The sequence below is a fragment of the Odontesthes bonariensis genome, chromosome 24 (genome assembly GCF_027942865.1).
Source record: "Odontesthes bonariensis isolate fOdoBon6 chromosome 24, fOdoBon6.hap1, whole genome shotgun sequence".
Taxonomy (NCBI): domain Eukaryota; kingdom Metazoa; phylum Chordata; class Actinopteri; order Atheriniformes; family Atherinopsidae; genus Odontesthes; species Odontesthes bonariensis.
The window spans coordinates 20,711,353-20,731,557 of NC_134529.1; positions in this window are offsets into that span (position 1 = coordinate 20,711,353).

Below are 20,205 nucleotides of genomic sequence, written 5' to 3' on the forward strand. Positions count from 1 at the left end.
TCTATTTTATCATTCATTCTTTAATCTTCTTGCTGCAGCATTTGCCCCACGCAGTGTCTAAATTGGCTTGGCTGTGATGATGCCCTTTGCAACGCAATCTCTCCAATTTGATGCCTTATCAAATTACTAACCCAGAGGAAATTAATGGTATCATCTATGTCAAGGCATTGATGTAGTTTCACTTAGCCTGAAACACTGTGGTCCTAATTGAATGATTAGATTCTTTTAGATTTTCTATCCATCTTTATAGTAATTACAAGTGAAGAGGAAAACTGGGTGCTCTACATGTCAATTTAACAAATAAAACCAGGTAAAGATGAAACAAAAAAGATGTTTCAGTCACACAAAATTCAATAACACATTAATGTAATTGGCTATAATTGGAGAAGAAGTGCTCTGCAGACAGGCAGAATTTCATTTTCTTAGATATACTTTATTTTAATGACTCGTAATGCATTCTGGAAATGTTGGAGCACGGGAATAATAGACTGATACCTGACGTGCCACTAGGGGGGGTGGTGATGCTTTTTGGGGCCGAGCAAGCACATGAAAATACATCCTAATCTTGTCTCTCATTCACACACACAGCTGAGAGGGAGAAGGTGGCTGGGTTTTAAGGCAGAGAATGTAGAGTGGAAGAAGCAGGAGAATGTGATCACATGATTGCTCGTGTTACGGACACAGCTCGGTCTCATTTAACACTGATGAGCAGTGTCACCCTCTGCCTGCTAATACCATAATCCCCCTATGATGACCTCCTCCTCTCGGACCACTTCTGACACCTCCAGCTCGGCCACCTCTGCCCTGGTTCCTCCCTTCTGATCACTCAGCAAGGGTCCCCCACCATAATTGACTAATGACTCCATATCAATATTTGGCTGTGGTCACAGGCTTTCAGTAGTGTTGTAATTTAAAGTGGATTAGTGTTCGCCTCAGCACGTTTCTTTTGGCAGCCCGCCAATGGGACGAGCTTTTGATAACAGGTTCCTTCTTGCGTGAGTTTGTGTGTGTGCATCCACAGAAAGTATGTGTATATGTGTGTGTGCGTGTACACGTCTTTGTTGATGTGAACAACATAAGCTGCCCAATGCCCCACGGGGACTTAAGACACCAAAGCAGCAAAAAAACATTGCAGTATTTCCTGGTGAGAAGATGGGAAAACATGCACACATGTACACACACTCGCACTTGCGATCACAGGTTGACTAACTTACTGCCTGAGCTTGTTCCTGCGAAATGCGGAGGTCCCAACCCAAGCATTTCTGTTGCTCACTGTGTACAACACATGAGGGTTCAGACTGCACCGAGTAAAAACAACAATTTTCAATATCTGTAGAGAAGAAGAAGAAAAAAAAAGATTCTTGGATAAAATAAGATTTTTAAAACTGCTGGCAACTGATCAAGAGAAACTTTTCTAGTGATCTGTCAGAGCTTCCAAAGTTTTTTTTACTTGGGACACTTAATCGCAGGTATGGGGACATGAGCGCTGTGTGTGTATGTATTTACGAACATCTTTTTTAACAGATAAAGGGACCTCTTAAAAGGCTGTGAATGGGTGCTAATTTTACACAGACAAATAATTCAACTGAATCCAAAACCCTATTAAGATTTATAGACCTATTTCGTCCTTTTTTTTTTTTCCTTTTCTTTTTTTTTTGTCTGACTGCTGTGGCTGATCAGACACAACCAGGTCCAGACTTGTCAGGATACACTGTCTGCTTCTCTGCTGCGCTAAACAAACGACACAGCTGAACTATGGAAGCGCTGACACACACAGACAGAAAGGCAAACAAAAAAAAAGACTGACCGTGTCTTACCTTGTCCCCGCGCCGATTTCTGTATGCAGACTGCATAGGCAGTGTTTATCTCGCTCGCTGGTGGAATGTTTGTGTAACTGAACGCTGATCGAGTCCAAATCACTGAAAGGATAATTAAAACATGTTGATCCCTTCAGTCACTGGAGAGTGGCAGATTTATTAATGATACACTTACCTCATTTGTGGACAATACGCACGTGACTGAAAAATAGCAGCATTGCTCGAAATCATTGAATAGATTGTCATTTACCTGCAGGCCCATGCCAGTGAGAGTGGTCTTTCATGTAAATGAATTTGTCGAGAGATTGAGAGACAGAGGGAAGGGGTGCAAGATAGAATTAATAGCTTCGGGTCATGGGGATAATGATTTCTTCATGGACCTAGTCAGAGTCAAATGTCCCGGGCATCTCGTTCTGTTCTTTGAAAGGAGGAGTGAATGAAAGGGTGAACATTACATTGAACAGGGGCATTTACTGAATATGTAAATGCATTTGGTTTTATGACAGGGCCTACATGCCAATAACGCTTCCAAATGACCCACTTTGTATTCACGCAATGCAAATTTGCAACCGCATCGTTAGGTCCCTTTGATTGAGTGGTGCTCCCATATGTTGAACAAGAGAACATATAATTTGCTCGTGATATCAAAATATTATGACACGCAGGGGTGAAAAAAAAATTAAAATAAATCTAACCCACCCTATTTGGTCGAGTTCAGCCTAGTCAAATAGATTCATCCCAAGTCAGAGCAGAAACTTCCAAAACCAATATACGGTATCCCTTTAGCATTAAGTGTGAACTCACGCAAATGAAGGTGCAGGTGCTGATTCAGAGGCCGCGTCAAAAGCTGCCGGTCGATGTGTCTGCACGTCTATTGTAAAGGGGGGCAAATCTGTCAGAGTAAACCACCACGGACACATGTGAACATAAAAAGGCGTACCTCACAGCCCCACCACCCCACGCTGAAAGAACCCCGTGGGGGTGTGAGCAAGACAGAGAGAAAGGGGGGGGAGGGTCCAGGCCAGGGCCTAATGGTGGGAACAGTGCTGAGGTGAAGCCTTCTTTTTGTTCGTCGCAGATAAAGGAGGCTTTTGAGAGGCAGCGTGCATTTTTGTTCCATGGAGGGCCATCCAAGCTGCAGGCCATGCTTGTCCTGGTCCGTGTTGTTTTCAGGGGGCAGGAGTGTGGACACAGGCGGGGGACAGAGTTACTCGCTTCAGGGAGGGAAATATGCTCCTGCAAGGGTGTTGGAGGAAGGACAGCATATCATCTGTCTATGTAGAAAAAAAAAAGAGTGGGGAGGCGGGGGGTGAGAGAGAAAGACAGGGGAACAGACAGATGGGCCGAGGGTAGAAAGTGAGACAGAGAACGAAGAGCGAAGGAGAGGTGTGAAGTTGCTTTATGGAGTTCTTAATGGCTCATGTATCCAAGCTGCTGTCATCTCAGGACATCTATTGTGATGCGTGCAGCTGAATTCTTCTCATTTTCCAAGATTTTCCACAAAAATCTTTAATTTCTTAGTCATGAGAATAACCTGATAAGTGACTCGACCTCTTTGTGACAGTGACCTATTGTTCAACATGAGCAAGTGACAGCTTCAGGCAGCCAGTGGTGAACTCTTTGTGCTCCCTGACCTGTCTGACCTATCCAACAGTTCCGCTTCCACAGACCAGCGCTGAGTGATGTGCCTCCAGGAACCTTAAATTGCCCCCTTGTCTCTTCAGCAGACATGGAACAGAAATCGTCAAATCTTTCACTGACACCTGATCCTTTAATAAAATCTGATGGAGGGAATGGTGCATTATCACCTCCGGCACTGAGAAGAGTTGAGAAAAATTCATCAGTTTCAGAGCATGTCCACCTTAAAACAAAAGTTTGCATCAATGGGAATAAATACTTTTCATACTAAAATCCTGGCGGGCAAAAGAGTTTTTTTTCTGTTTTACATTTCATACACAAGTTAATAGCAAACAGTGCCCTTATCATTGTGTCTGTTCTGAACCGGCTGGAACCACTCATGGTTCTGAAAACAAAGAGATTTAGAGGTTTAGTCTATAAATGAGTGATTGAACAAGCCAGCGAATGTATAAAATTGTTGTTTCCTTGCTAAAATCTTGAATACTGTAAAATGAAATGCTCAACACTGCACCTGCACTACGTGAAACTGCACTGCAGGAACAATCAGGAGAGCCTTGTACAGGTCTTGCTGTTAAATGACCCCATGGTGAGTTGGCTTCGGTTTTTTAACTTTTGAATTGATTGCCAGGCCTCCAAGCTCATAGAACATCCATTAAGCTGTGAGGGAGTGTTGTTCTGTGTAGCTCATTGTAATTGATGGTATCACATGACATTTCCAAATGGCAAGGAGGACAGATTCTTTCATGAGCCTCACAGATGTGGAATTATGTGATTAGATTACGGTAAAACGTGCCACTTTGTTGCAGCAGCTTCACTATAACTCGATATTTACAGAAAAAAAACAAATTTCTTTCAATAAAACAGTGAATGCTGCATCTTACAGTAAATGTTCATTTATACAACTTTAAAGGGATTTTAGGGATTTAAGGTGGCGTGGTGCTGTGAATTAAGAGATGTTTTGTATGTAATGCAGCATGTGTCCCAAGGTATAACATCTACTTAAAAGGATATTTCAGTTGAAAGGGGGTTGTGTGATGCATTTATGAACATTCAGAGAGCACGGTTATGTGAAACTAGAAAAAGAATGAATTCAGGATTGAATCACATAGAAATGCATGTACTAAACTAGACTCAAAATGGCCTACGTGCTCCACACATGTGGCAAAGTTCAGTCTTTTTGCATCCTTATGTGAAAACAATAACGCGTAAGTGTATTGATTCCCAGTGAAACTGCTCTTACTCACATATTCCAATCAGAAATTTTGAAGAAAAATCATCCATTAAAATTGTGTCTCAACTTTGCTTGAACTATTTCAATGCTCTGCTTGAAGGAAATCCTAATTTTCGTACCACAGCGTCATCTGACAAAATCCTCATTCAACCAACCCTAAGACGATGTCTGTTCAGACAACTCGGCCACACTTAGATGTGTAATAATCTCCCACAGAATGTTATAAGCAGCAGAGTGTCTTGAACTTTTAGTCACAGCCCAAAGCGTCCCTCTTCTGTGCGTATGATGGGTCAAGAACAATGGTTCAATTCAATCAAATGGCCTGATCGAACTGTAAATAAAGCTTGACCAGACAGTCCATGAAACCAGATTAAGTCTCGTACCTGCAGTAGACAGCGGTCAGAGAGAATGTGGGATTTCTGATGGCGGAGCTAAGCCACAGCAACTCACAACCAGTTTACCACAAAGGGAGAAAGTGCATCAGACATTTAGTTGCCTTGTTGATATTTTTCTCTGTCTATGGTGCTGCAGGTCATCGCACGCACAATGGTTTCTAATGTGTGTTTCAAATTTCTTCCGTTCTAATCCCGAAGTACTATCTATGAGACATTAATAATTATTGAAGTGCCTGGAAAAGTACAAAACTTAATATCTTTTAACTGCTTGCCTATGTTATACCCAGCAGTAAGCAATTTAAGTCTGATGCACCTCCTGATAGATTCAGGATAAGTTACCCAGCTACAGGGCATGCATGACGCGTAGCAACACGGTCATTCTTTCGTTGACAAAAAATGAAGATTCAAGATTGATATGGTGTAAAATTCATCACATATAACGTTTGCTTTAACCACAATGAAATTTTCAAGGTTTGAGCTCTTTTGGATTTAAGGAAATTTGCTCCTCTGTGGCCTCGCTCTGTGTAACTGTTAGCTTGTCTCCCCGGTCAGAATTCTTACTTGGTTCTTACAAAGTGAGAATGCTCTGGCTACTGTCAGTTGCATGTATGACACTGACAACTCATAAGGGCTTTACAAGCCACTGGCCGTGGCTCCGTGGTTAGAGTGGGTCCAATAATCGGAAGGTTGGAGGTTTGATTCCCACTCTCGCCACTCAAAAAAAGATTGGTGAAACTGACAGCTGGAGGGGTGACAGTACACCTCCTTGTTTCACGGCCGAGGTGCCCTTGAGGAAGGCACCGTGCTCCCCGGGCGCTGTGAATGGCTGCCCACCGCTCCAGTGTATGGCATCTGTATCTATGAGTGTGTGTGCATGTGTGTCAACAGGTGCCTACCTGCATGGGTTAAAAGCAGAGGACAAATTTTGTGTGTATGCATGACAATAAATCTGATCTTAATCTTAAAACACTGCTTAGAAAAAAAAAATGCTCTAAATCTGTTCATAAAAGACCCCATGATTAAACTGCTGTTGAGTGCTTGTCTTTCTTGCAGTTCGTTCCCCAGTTAGATACAGATGCCATACACTGGAGCGGTGGGCAGCCATTCACGGCGCCCGGGGAGCACGGTGCCTTGACACATGTCAAAGTGTCCCTGACAGGAACACTGAATCCATTGGTGTGTCTGACTGTGACTGCAGAGAAGGTTAAAAAAAAAGTACTATAAATGTGGACTAGTAAATTTGGTCCAAATCCCTTTGGATCTCCACCTCTCCACCAAGCTCAGTAAAAGTCTGCCTTGGTAGTTTTTGGGTAATCTTAGTGAAACAGAAGCAAATAATCAGGTGGACAGACGGATACTGGTTACATACTGTACCTCTGCCTCAGCTCTCCCCTTTTCTGTGGTAAAATGTATTGTGAAACTACAAGAAATAATCTTTGGAGCATCACAACTCCAATTTAATCACAGACCACCGAAAGCCTTGCGGATGGGGTGGTCTTGGTAGACTGCTTGAAAAAATTACCCTTTGGATGCAAAGTGAGCTCACCAGAGAAAGAATTGGCAATGCTAATTGGTCCACAATGTGTTTTTCCCCATTTTACATGGCAGTATATCACAATTTGATATATTGTTACACGGCCAATTAACATCTCAGTGCTCAGTCAGCCACAGAGCTCAGGGTCAGAGGTCACGCTCACTTAGGTGTGAGGCAGAGTGAAACAAAGGCAGAGGCAACCCTGCTTAAAATGGCTAAAAGAAATAGATTCATTGAATTAGAAGTTAAACACTGACCTCCTGAAGTCATTGCTTATCTTCCTCTATACACAATATTCAAACAGTGTAAATCTTTCTTGAGAAGAGATAGCACAGCACAATCGTCTCTAAAAGGCGAATCTGCTCCACTAAAAGCTTTTATTTGAGAGCTAATTGCCATAATCTATAAACAATCCTCAGAGATTACATCATCTAAAAGCTGTCAAGTATTATAGATGCATGACAGAGATTCCAGATCAGCTAATAACCTCTCATAAGGTACTGTATATGAAAAGATCTTTTTTTTAAGAAGCTCTTTAAAAGAAGCCAGGACACGCAGCGAAGGAGGAAAAAGGCCAAGTATGTTGAAACCACTGAGGTGAGAGCTGGTTGTGTCGTCAACCTACATCTAGTGTTGCTTATTTGTGATTAGTTAGAGCAGGCACACAGTAAAAACTTCACAATCCAGCAATATTCCCAATTTCACGCCATCAGCGCTCACTCTTGTACCCACCAGGACCCTCTATTAGCCTGCCCATGTGTTTACATTCCAGGGGTCTACTCACAAATGATTGGAATGTTTTTTTTTTTCCAACTATGGTTATTTATCACATGTAAAATGGGCTGGGACACCGTGATATATGCTATCAGCAGTGACAACGATAACCAGGACAATAATTACACAAAGCTCGACTCATCCATCACAGTCACTTATCACTTAAACAATCAGGCGTTAAACAGACAGAGGCGCAGAGAGGAATGGAAAGATCCTGGACCGGCATCCTCTGTTCACTACCTCAGTCAAAGCAAATCCAGTGTGGCTGATCTTACACACATTCGGTCATTAGAGTTGCGAATGTCACTGTTGTCACCTGAGATAGTGATTATGGCAGTACTGACTTTAAAGGTATACGCATACAGTACATATTCACAAAAGTAATGCTGACTGATTCTTGAGAAAGCAGAAGCGCTTTGAAAACTTTTTGTCCGTCTTGTCGTGAAACAAGATTAAAAGTCCATTCTTCACCTTGTAAAAGACTGTAGAAACAAAACATTTTGCAAATCAATAAACACATGATTTAATCAACGTCAGCCTTTGTGCAAGCATGGACGAAAGGCTCCTTAAGTGCTCGAAAAAATTCTGTCTGCTTAAAAAGATCGTGTGGTGGGATGAAAGTTGTAGTACAGCTACTATCCCTAGAAATGAGGCTACTTGTAGAAGCAGAATTTACAAAACAACAGAAGAACCTTCGGTGAGAGAAAACAAAACCCACTAACATTTTAATATCCCTGCCTATTTTCTGTATTTGTTTTATTTGCTTCATTTTATCCTCTTATTTTGGACACTAAATTGTTTGCAGGCACATACCTTGGGATTTGGTTGCAGATGGAGTATTGGATGGTCTCAACATGTCTGGGCTGTGCTGATCGTGAACTTGAACCCTGAAGCCCAGACACAGAGGGGAGTAAACCACAGGCTTGAGTGACAGAAAGAGCGAGCTTCCCCAGAAGCAAGAGGTCAGAGGTTACCTAAATACCCAGAAAGCCCTCTGGGTTGAGTTGATCTACTCCAGGGTAATGAGGTTGACACCTCCTGGGACTTGTAACCTTTCAACCTCAGGCTTACGATGTATTGGCCTGTTGGGGAAAAGAGAAATTTCCCTGATTTGAGCAGCGACACCTGCATACCTCCAGTGAAGAGGAGACATAAACCATCAGTTGGACTTATCTTTTACAGTAGACTGCAGAGAGGATGCATGACCTTTTGGAGAAAATGTAGTGAAAGAGCGAAGAGTAAACATCTGCTGCATGCGAGCACCAAATGAAAAACATTTCACACCAGTGTTTCATTCCCTTGTTTATAGCAAAGGGATTGTGAATAAGTTTCCTTTGAACATGATGGATCATTAAAGTAATGGTGTATCGGGGTTTTGTTCTTTTTTTTTTGCTTAGATGTTTCTTCTTTTTAATACAAATTTCTAACTGTGTCTGTGCCTCTCCCAAGAGCTGCCATTGCTCTACTTACCAGGAAATACTTTCTAGATATGCAAATTCATAGCCACAAGAGAGGGTAAAAGTGCATGTATGTGTGCGCATGTGTGTGTGGGGGAGAGACGCAAGGTTGGATTGCTTTTAAAACTGGCAGTGTAGGAGCATTTATGTATTTCAAAGCAACATCTCTGTGTCCCTGAGAACATGTGCATATACTGTATATGTGTGGGTGGGTGTCTTTGTATTTCTACTTGTGCACACACTTGAATACTATACCTATGCGGGTAGCATGTAAATGACTAAATGGAGACGTAGTAAAGGTTGCAGTGTCTTACCCTTTTTTTACTACTAAAACTTTTACTTTTTGGATTGCAAAAGTAAAATTCTACATAACAGCTCCTCATTCATTTGATAGTATCTATTCAAACTGACAGGAGATCAAATACATATTTTTAATAAAATATATAGACAGATGGACACCACTTGTTTGCAAGTGGCAAGTTCCCCTGGAAACATACTGTAGATCTGTTCTGTATCATCCAAATTGTCATCTTTCTGGTTGACAAAATGAAACCTTAATTATTTAAGTCATCGAGTAATAAAACAGTAGCATTAGTATGTGTTTGTGTGTTATGGGACTCCCCTTATTCAGCTCTTTGCTAAGCCCAGCCTCTGTGACAAAAGAGACTGTGGCACCCTTGTCAGAAAGTCAATAAGATGATAAACACTGTCCCATGCTCGAGCCCCAGTTCACCACTTTAGCGGCCAATTGCCCTGACAGTCATTACCTAACTGGTAAATCACCGCAAATAACAGGGCCCGATTGAACACAAAAACTGGTGATTAAAAATAAAAGGAAACATCTTGTATTTTTACACAAACTCATTCATAGTGGAAAGCGAGCATATGTTAGAAAATGAGCCCGTAAAGCGATTTTGTCTTTCTTCCCCCAGCCGTCAATGGCTCTGGCAGTGAGTGTCATTCAAGATGTGGCCTTTCCTCACTCATAAAGAACACATAAAACACACATTGTGCTCTCGTTAAGTACTTACAGAGGTGAGATTTATGTGCTGGGGTCTGGTTTTCTGAATAGGGACCAGTGCTGTCTCTAACGTGTTTGTGATTTATGCTGCAAGCATATTGGCAAGAAGGACAATGTGATTGCTTCAAATTTGGAGGTGAAGTTCGATTTGAATGAGTAGCGCATAGCTTAAATATTACTAGAGGATCTCAGGGCAAGTCCTTACATTTTTACACAAGCTAATGGTTTGTGGTGTTTGACATGATTTTTTTTTTGTTTAATTTACATGCTCACGAAAAAAAAAATGACATGCATGACAAGGGGGTGAAAAAGTCTTGAATATGCCACCGATCCGAACCAGCACCAGTTTTTTTTTTGTTTTACACTTGAGGTTTATGCACTCGACCAACTTGGTTAGGTTTAGGCATTAAACATGTATTGGTGAGGTTGAGGCCTCTAAGTGCAACTGGAAGGTTAGCAACCTGTGACTTAGGGTGCGTTCACACTTAGACTGGTTTCCTGGTTCTGCTTTTCCATCCTGGACCAAAGCACAAATTACTTTTGGCTCACTTTTCTGTTCTGGTTTGCATTGACTTTCCCACTGGCATTTTCTTCTATCAGACCAGCAGCTGTCTGATAAAGACCTGTGGATAAGGTCACACCTTGATTGAACGTCTTCTCTGATGTGTATTGTGCAGGCGGAACGATAGGAAAGTTGACGTAAGCTTGATATAAGGAATCAAGTACCATATGTTTGGTTGTCTTTGGTCAGTGTTGCACTAATTTTTTAATCCAACTGCACCACAATTAGTCTGGAAGTGAATCGAAACCTACCTTTACAAGCAGTTCCGTCCACTTTGAGTTCACACGAGTTAACACTTCTTCAGATGATCCAAACTAATGAAGCAATCGAAACAGAGTTCCTTTATATCTAACTAAGCCTTGTGTGAACACACCCTTAAAGCGTTGTACCAGAAAGAGAACATATACCAAAAGATCAGCTAGAAGGCTATTAGCTGTATCACACACTGTGCAATGGCAGGGATGTTGGAGTAGGAGAGGGAGAGTGAATCTGGGAAGACATGAAAGATGAACTATTGAATCAGAAAGTAATACTTAGAATGAGCAGTTCCATTCTCTGGCTGTTTATCAGAGCTCTGTTACTAATGGTGTTTCTCTCTCATACATGGGTGTCCTGGCACCATGATGCCTGTGAAGATATACAGTAGAGGCAGATGCAAGGGGTGAAGCGCCAGCTGCCATCAGTCTCAAACATTTCTACATCCAGTTTGGAACTCTATAAAACCTACAGGTTTGTAATCTTCCTGTCTAAAAGGACCAACACCAGCCGGGTCTCATAAAAAGGCATCCTTATTGCATGCCAAGTCATGTCACGTGTTACATGTTAAACACCATTAAGTGATTTTGTGTGTCATTTCACGCTAAGTACCAGAGGTGAGGACTTGGACTCAAGACTTGAGACTTGACTTGGACTCGAGTCCCGATTTTGATGACTTGAGACTTGCTTGACCAAATCAAAAAAAGACTTGGACTCTACTTGGACTTGAGAGCAAAGACTTGAGACTCTACTTGGACTTAACACTCTGAACTTGAGTAAAGTCACAGGCAGCAAGCACAAATATTAAATTATTTTTTAAAAGTGTCGCATCAATACTGTAGCAACCAGCCAGAAATCACCGCCGTCAGTGACACCTGAATGCCGCCTGAACTTTTTATTTGCAAGTTTCAGCAAGTTTGTGTAGAAATAAAAGGAGAAATACCTCCCAAAGTCTATTGTCTATTGATTTACAAATGCACTCCTGTTATCAGTCTTGGCTGGATAATTAATGCCAATACACACAAAAAAAAGATACTAAAGATATCGCCCAATTTTTTCAATTTCAAATAGCTTTATTGGCACAAGAAGGCAGTGCTTATATTGACGAAGCATCTAAACACAATATTAATAAAAAATAAACAAATGAATAAGTGGCAGAACATTAACAATAAAATATAAACAACTTAATTGAGGCGCGGGGTCATGATCCGTATCATTAATTATAATTGATTTGTTAGGACTTGGTTGGGACTCGAAACAAAAATCTTAGGACTTGGTTGGGACTCGAAACAAAAATCTTAGGACTTGGTTGGGACTCGAAACAAAAATCCTAGGACTTGGTTGGGACTCGAAAACAAAAATCCTAGGACTTGGACTTGACTTGGCCTTGAGAGCAAAGACTTGAGACTCTACTCGAGACTTGAGAGCAAAGACTTGAGACTCTACTTGGACTTGCAACATAGGGACTTTCTCCCACCTCTGCTAAGCTAGATAAGATAGATGCAAGATAGACGGTCTCATCCCACTGCCTATAAGTACTGTAACTCAACCCTAACCGTTCATCATACTATTTCAATGGTGTAAAATGACATGCCAAATATGTGAAATCTGTACAAATGACCCCTCGAAAAGTGCCTAAACTAAATTAATTTGTTTTCGGCATTGCCATGAGATTGGTACCACATACAATGACGTTTGTCCCATTCTTTACTTGCACAAAAAGTGACCAGACAGGAAAGTTGGTTCTGTTACACCAGGAAAACTGTTGACTATGTGTCCTGAAAGGCTGGAGTTTGTGCACAGAATCATAAAGAAGTCCAACTAACCTTATCACAGCTAAAAAAGCCTAATTGTCACCCATATTATACAGTATTGGAGCAGAGACCACCCATGTTAGGTAAAACAAAACCTTGAGGGGAAAAAAAGCGGGTTTTTTTTTTTACACTTTTTCTATCATATTTCTGTAATCATGTCACATGACATATATTGAATTAATTTGTCTTTTTTCGAACACACAGTTCCACAAAATATGATCCAAATATTGTTTTTGAACATTACAAGCTGTGAGTTTACTTTGATTGGATTCCCTCGACACAAAATGTGGTGTAGGCACAAAAGAAACCTCTTACTGAAGTGCTTTGTTTCCGAGTGTGTGTGCTGCTTAGCATACGGTCACTAAACACCCCTCTGCTTGTTCAATACAAAAAAAGTATTAAAAAAAAATTAAAAAAGTAAAACTACAGAGAGTTGATGCATCTCAAAATTCTCTCGCTTCAGTGAGCATCGGTGATCACCTCAGTTTCGGTTTTTTAAAGAAAGAAGTCCCACTTCAACAGGAGGCGTCACTAACTTTGATAACGTGTCTTTAATGCGGTCGGTTACTCCCTCAGACGTGGATATTAAAACATTTAAATAGACCTGTTCACTGGTGGCAGGAGTGAGTCTTGTAAAATGAATTATTGATGCCAGACAAGGCTCCTCTCTGACTGGGAACAATGTAACCTGCACATCTGAGCTCTTTAAAATCAAGGTTTTTGCTCACTTTCATGTTCTGACGAGAGCTCAGCCTCCAAGCCACAAGACATTCCTTGATTGCCGGTGATGTCCAAGTCTTTCTCAGAGGCACTTCAGTCCTGTCGGGACAGAGCACGTTATTGTTGGGATACCTGCATAGCTGCATGATTGGTGTCAAATAAACACGGTGCTGAGCTGCAGTGCTAGAGGTCTTTTTACCTGTAATTATGGCATGGCTAGCTTTCTACTGTGGGAAGGCTGCCAGCTTGCTTTGGCTTTTATGGGGCTTCTGGTCTTTTCTTGTGGTTGTCATGCTGCAATTAAAACTGTCTCCAATCGCTGGGTGGCAAAAGGCGCTGAGACAGACTCTTGTCTCTCTCACACACAGACACACATATGTATGTGTACTAGGGCAGACACACACACAAACACACAGTGGAGTCTCTGGCTGGAGGCAATGGGAAAGCGTATGATATAGGAAAAACATAGTTAATTACATTTGACAGGTATCTATTAAAGTGCATTCTTAGACCTTAGAGGCCTTCACACATCTAATGGAAACACACACTCAACTGCTGCCCATGAATAATAGGGCTTCCCAACCAAAAGCTCTGTTTTTTTTTCCTCTTATCTCGCCAACATCAAGCATCTGTCAGCGAATAGACAAATCACCACTAATCAAATCCACAAAAGTATAAACCAAGGTCTTACACTGGTATTCAGATGCTTTTTAATTAGTTATTCAGGGATTCTTTTCACTTTTGAGTGAGCACACACTTGAATCCCTCATCCGAAGGAGCCCGAGCTCTCCTGTTTATTGCAGACAATAGTAGTATGATTGTAATCATTTCACTGATTCTGCCATCAAAGAGAGGATGTATGGTTAGTAGATCTACTTGAATTGTGACCTGCAGGGGAAATGTCCATGTGCACTAGCGTAGGACAGTGCATTGCAGGTATAACTATCTGTCTGTTTGGTTTGTGCATCTGCCTTTTTCTTTGTTATCTTCTCGGACTGTCTGCCTGTCTATCTTTCTGTCTGGATTCTGGGCTCACTTTGTCTCTCTCCCCATTCTTTGCTGTTCTTTCATCTAATCTGCCTGAAGACTCTGTCAGATCAGCTGCCTTCCAAATCCAATTTAGGTGTTTGATACAAAAATATTCCAGGGAACACAAAAGCAGGCAGACTTGAAATAACACAAATATTCTACAAGAGAAACTGTAATTTTATCAACCACATCTTAAGAATGATTATTGGCCGAGTGTTTAAAGTCTTGCTTTAACTTTAGCAGTATCTTTTTTCCCTCAAAAGTGTGCTGTCCTGTTCTTTCGTGACATTAAATAGAGTCAATGAAAACAACAGCGGTAAAATTGATTTGCTTTGTGGCTTTTGAAAATAGAAGGAATATAAACATATATATGAGAAATTATGGAAGATTTTCTTTGCACACAAAACTAGTGGAACTTTTTGAAATCTTACTTTATCCTTTCAATATCATAGTGTAGAAGTGAATGGGGAAAAGGGTATTTGTTTATATAAATTCTAGATAATAAAGCAATTAAAAAAAATATGTAGCTTGCTGCTTTAGTAAATACATTTCTTTGCATTCTTGCCCAAGATTTAGGGGACATTATTAAATCCATTCTGAAAATTTTATATTTTGGTACTTAAAATCAGTCAAGAGCCAGCAATTAGTTAGGTTGGCTTAGCATCTTAGCTTGTCTAACGGCTTCCTGTCATCTTTTACCAATTTTACATGTGGTATACCCAAAATGCCTGTTTGTCTTGGCTTCATTCAGACATACAGCGCGTGTGCAATATTTATTATTCATGCTGAATTGTACTGTACAGTGCATACATTTTTTTGTCCGATAACAAAAATTATTTACTTGTTCAAGACATACTTGTGTTTGATACAGCACATCAAAATGTAGATGTTTCTACTAGATTGATTTTTCTACATGTATGTGATAAAGGATAGTTATTAACCCCACTTCAACAAAGTCCAAAGTAACAGGTGTTTTCAGCTCCTGAAATATGTCTGTCCCGTCATCTTAGTTCATTTTCTCCTCTGCTGTGTCGAAAATGAAACATAACTTTTACTATGCCTGACCAATTAAGTCAGTTAACAGCTTCATTAAAGTACGCCCTCATTCTTTTGAGGAAGAATAAAGTCAGACAAAAGTCCACATACAGAGGTAGGGTGGGATAGTGGTGGAGCTGCAGAACGGTAAGACATTCAACTAGAAGGTTATGGTTTAATCCTAGTTATAGACCATTATTGCATTGTGATTTTAGTCAGTCTTTCTATGTTACTGTTGCTTTTATTTTCTGTCACTGTTTGGCAAGGTTTAGGCACAAAAGGCTGTATGATCAAGACTCATTTAAACTCTCCACCTTTTTCTCAGAAAGAGCTTCTTGTTGCCCTGGTGACCAAGACTTTGGTTGCGTTTGCACGGATAGCAACATTCTGATATTAAACAAATTAAAACTTTACTCAGAAAAAGACACTGATATGAAAATAGCAATTTCTGACCTCAATTGACCATGTTTGGAGTAAGCAAAAGTAGAATATTAGAGTATTCTGAGTACTCTGATTTTGTAGCACGCCTGGAAGTTGTGTTCGAGTCAGTGCAAAACACCATGGCTGTGGAAAGAAAGAAAGAAGAGGTAGAGGTAGAGAGCCGAGTAATTCTCCATGTGTTGACAGATATGTTTACAATGAAGGCTTTGATGGGTGTAGGGGATGTAATGTGGGTGTAAGTCATTAATCGAGCTATGGTGTGCATCCATCCATCCATCCATCCATGTTCTATACCCGCCTAATCCAGTTCAGGGTCACGGGAGTCACAGAGCCTAACCCAGCTGTCATTGGGCGAGAGGCGGGGCACACCCTGGATAGGTTGTCAGTCCATCACAGGGCCACACAGAGACAACCAACCGTGCACACTCACCTATGTGCAACATGAATAACATAAAATAAAAATATGATAATCAGAACGTTTTTTTTTTAGAATAAAGTCAGTAATCAGATTATCCTCATACATGTAAAAGTGCCAAAAAGAAAAAAAAAAACTTGTCGGGTTCCATGACGCCAGCACACAATTTTTACACATTATGTACTTCTACCAAATAATCTGCTATCAATAAATTGTGGTAATTTCACTTTTTTCTTTGAGATTTGTTTGGCAAAGAAGTGTCAGCATACAGCCGAGAAATAATCTGCCACCACACCTTGAAAAATTCCAACACTGGAATTTTCATTTATCTATCTATTCCTTTTCAGATAAACAAATGACGCTAAATGAATTACAAAAACATTTTGTAATGGCTTGGAAAGATTGCAGTCACGGAGGGAGGAAATAGTTAAACCCATGATGGCACATAAATCTTTGATCCTCACACCGCTACCTCACCAAAATTCTGTCATACAGACACTGTTTTACGCCAGCTGTGACATTTTGTCCTTTGTAACAGCGAACACAGGCAGGAATAGCAGGGAAATTACAGGCAGATGTCCAATGTAACCAGGCAAGGTGTAATGGAAGCCTGTGGTGAGGTAAAGGGCATTCAAACTACTGAAAATTGTAGAGGTCAGTGTCATTTAGAATTTTTTTGCCCTTCTAGGAATGCTCAGCACACTTAATTTGGCTCTCAGGCATGTCTTGTTTGGCAGGTTTCGGACAAAATATTGTCTCGCACCAAAAAAGTAATTATGTGACAGAAAATGTCAAAGAATGTCAAACTATGCGGCCATCATGTTGGTCCATGTTGGGCTTAAGGGGAAATACTTGGTGTAACATGCAGTGTTATCACACAAATGCTCTGGGGATTTGGCATTTACCGTGAAACCTGGGAAACATGCGTGTAATGACAGTCTTCTGGCTTGACCCATTCTTTTGACTGTTTCTTGGTGGTCTAGCAGGAATCGACTGACTAAAGTGTTTACTAATTAGTTTTAGATATTTTAGACATTAAATCACAATGTTGGCAAGTGACGGTGCCAGATTGTTTTACTCTCAGAACTAATTTGCATCTTTGTCTCTTTTTTATGCTGATTTATATATATTTTTTTCTTCATAGCGCACCTCCTCCCACAGCGCTAGGTTTCTCCCTATCCTATCTCCTATCATTATGAGGGCTAAAGGATCACACACAAAGCCTGGAAAAGATTATGATGATAGTTTTGCTGCCTGCCCCCCTTTGTCTCTGTCCACATTCCTCTGAAATGAAAGGCGGTGACAATTACCTTAGGGTTTGATGCTTCGAGTCTTTTGACATCTACCTGGGAGAGCTGGTCTGGCTCCTATAGGTCGGTTTGTTTTTTGTGGCGATCACTGTCCAAGTTAAAATGACTGAAAAACTGGGAGTGCCCATCCCTTCCACGAAGTTGCACATGTTAGGAGCCAGCATTTTTTGGCATTGAGAGCTGTTCTTCGTGTATTGGCCAACATCTTACGGAACAACTGACACTACAAGTGCAACATGCATTAGTTACAGTTATGGACAGCCAGTCAGGATTCACTCAAAATATTACCACAGGTTCGGGGAAAGGCAGTGTGTAGGTATTTAAATAGACCATACATCAAAGCGTGGCAATCTGAGAGTGACATGTGAGTCTGGAAAGTGCTAATAACCTCCCCGAGCTGATTCCATCCAACCTCCTGCCAATGTCAGAATCCAGCTGAATTTGCTTTCCAAGATGTTCTTCTGAGGTGAAAGCCAGCAGTCAGTTGTAGCTTCACTGGTAGCCGTTTCCGATGCTTTGGTAGTGCAGCATCAAAGTCGCAGGGCACACATATATTCCGCAGGATTAGAGCAGCGTAAAAGGACAGCCCCAGCCCATTCACTGTTGGCACGGCCGCCACAGCCTCGGCACAAGTGAGTTTTTAATGCATTCCATTTAACTTTAATTACTCCAATCTCTGCGAGGGCACACAGGAAGAAAAGGCCCGGGCGTTTGTGCCGAGCAGATTACCCCACTGCCCTGCCAAGTCCGCGGCGCGCTGCATCCTAAGATAGAATTCAAATTCAAATGTGGGCTAAAGAAAGTGCAGCTGTCACCCCTCTGGCCTGCGAAGCCCCAGCCGGATCAAAGATGAGCTGTCCTCCTCCCCTGCCCGTGTAAAAATGAGCTGTCCTGGCCGTGCCAGTGTCTCGTCCCCCTGGGGCACCTAATCCTCCTCTCCTGACTCCACAGTGACAGTCTGAATAAAGGCATTAAACCCCGCAAAATAATTACCAATTAAAACGGATGGAGAAGTCATCAGGTAGTGACTGGGGGGAGAGCAGGCAGAGGTTGCAGAGAGGGATGGAGCTGTGGTGGGTTTCTGTCCTCCCTGCCAAGAACAACCTGTATTTTCTCCTTTATGGGTTATGCTTCTGCAGTTCTGGATGAGTGAGTGACCTTACAGAGTCGTATCAGACCCGGAACAGGCTTCTCAAAGCTTCTAGGATGGCTAAGAAAGTTTGTGTGAGGCATCCCAACTGAACCAAGGCCAGAAAAAAAAGTGTAGAAGTTTTATAAGCCTCTAGAATTAAGAGTAGTTGTCTCATCTGGTGTTACTCCATCTGGGCAAAAATGTAACATAAACCTGATATACTGTGAAACTGTTGAGATTGTGTTTGTGTGGGTGTCTTAGCATATGGTAATGTGTTGAAGGTTCACAAGTCAACGTGTTTTCAGAAGCCAGGAGAAAATGAACCCTCAACTGTATATGTTTGCCGGCCACTGCGTTGTGAATGAGCCTGTGTGTGTTTGTACCTGTTATGGAGTGTTACGAGGTGTTTGCAGACTAGCGTGCCATGAGGCCCGGGGCACTAATCCACCAGCGCCACACTGCCGAATCCAGGTAAAGTGATCCTAAAGCCTTCTTACCCCTCTCCCTCCCCTGTTCTGCCTGCTCGCCTTTGAGCTCTGTCTATTAGCAGTGGCAGAGATCAGACTGGTGAATATCCACTCAACAGACCAGTCTGGACCAGGACCCACAGTTTGACAACTTAATCTCCTCTTTGATGGCAGACAGAAAAGGAGTGCATTGCCATGTAACAAGAGGGGTTCTGACTTGACCATGTTCTTTAGAAATTCCCTGGGAGACAGCTTGCAATTGTGGCCAAAAGAATGCTTCTCTTTCTGCTTTAAGTGTTAATTTGTTTATCACATTTATCTTTCTTAAAAGTCATTGAATGACACTTCTGAATGAGTCCTTTAATGGGTAAACATATAAGAGCGCACCCTGAAATTCTAATTTGATTCAGACAGCTGATAAAAAAGCACAAGCCATAAATCAAACTCATATGCAAATGTGTGTTTGTTACCCTTCGTTTCATAACAATGATTGAGCCAGGTGAATCATTCCAGTGTTTGAACCCAACTGCTCCTCAGTCAGCAACCTGCTGCAGTATTTCACAAACATTGATCACTTTTGACCTGAGGGTTGGTTTGCATTGCTGATATGACTTGCTCATTTGGTTATTGTATCTGTGCCAGTCTCCCAGGGCTAAGTACACTGGGTGCGTGGACTTTACAATGTGTAGTATGCATACATGCATATGTGTAAGTGTGTGAGAAGAAAAGAGTTTTTTTTTTTTTTCAGTCTGTCTGTCTTTTTTTCTTTTTTTTTTCCCCGCCTGGTATGTGGAACTCATAATTACAGTGTAACTTGACTGAACACACTTGATGTATGTACACGCTGTGCACAGACAACTCGTTATCTACAATACATCTACTTTCCGCAGAAATTCAAAAATGATCCCACGTGGGTGTTTTCATTTCTTTCACTCTCTTTGCGATTAAGCTCAGGATCAATTTAAATCTGCTCTTGTTTCTTCACAGTATCCCACAATTATCAAGTTATGGTCAAATTATCATCTCGATTTACGCACTGAGCTCAGCTTTTTAGGGGCCAAATCAGCTCAAAGGTGTAACGTTAATTCCCAGGCATTTTAGGCACAAAACTTTGATCCATTGAGATGACAGATCTGCTTTATCCAATCCTTCTCCATA